This window comes from Octopus bimaculoides, chromosome 11 (genome assembly GCF_001194135.2).
Source record: "Octopus bimaculoides isolate UCB-OBI-ISO-001 chromosome 11, ASM119413v2, whole genome shotgun sequence".
NCBI classification, from domain to species: domain Eukaryota; kingdom Metazoa; phylum Mollusca; class Cephalopoda; order Octopoda; family Octopodidae; genus Octopus; species Octopus bimaculoides.
This window is the reverse complement of record NC_068991.1, coordinates 19,939,895-19,940,582: the sequence shown is the minus strand read 5'-3', so window position 1 is coordinate 19,940,582 and position 688 is coordinate 19,939,895.

Here is a 688-nt window from a genome sequence, read left to right as displayed (position 1 = left end):
TAGATAGATAGATAGATAGATAGATAGATAGATAGATAGATAGTCAGGGAAAGCTAAGTGTTGTTGATCGATTGACAACTAGAATGATTCGTTGATAGATCGATGGATCAATATGTATGGACACTGCGTACTGATTGCAAATAATTAATCTTCTATAGCGTGAAGGACATTTTTTAGACAATTGTTCTGCCACCCATCCCTCAATTTATTCCATTTAAAAACCTTATATTCACTTATATACTGTCCTCTTTTAACTCAACGCTGCAGCCTTGTGCTTGTACTTGCTGACAGCCATCCGCTGCATCGTCGGCCGTTGACGGAAAACCCGCGAAGGCCAAACACTCGATAACCCTACTTCTGATGAAAAACTGCTTGTAGTTACTCTTTTACTCTTTTACTCTTTTACTCTTTTATTTGTTTCAGTCTTTTGACTGTGGCCATGCTGGAGCACCGCCTTTAGTCGAGTAAATGGACCCCAGGACTTATTCTTTGGAAGCCTAGTACTTATTTTATCGGTCTCTTTTGCCGAACCGCTAAGTTACGGGGACATAAACACACCAGCATCGGTTGTCAAGCGATGTTGGGGGGGGGGACAAACACAGACACACAAACACACACATATATATACATATATACAACGGGCTTCTTTCAGTTTCCGTCTACCAAATCCACTCACAAGGCTTTGGTC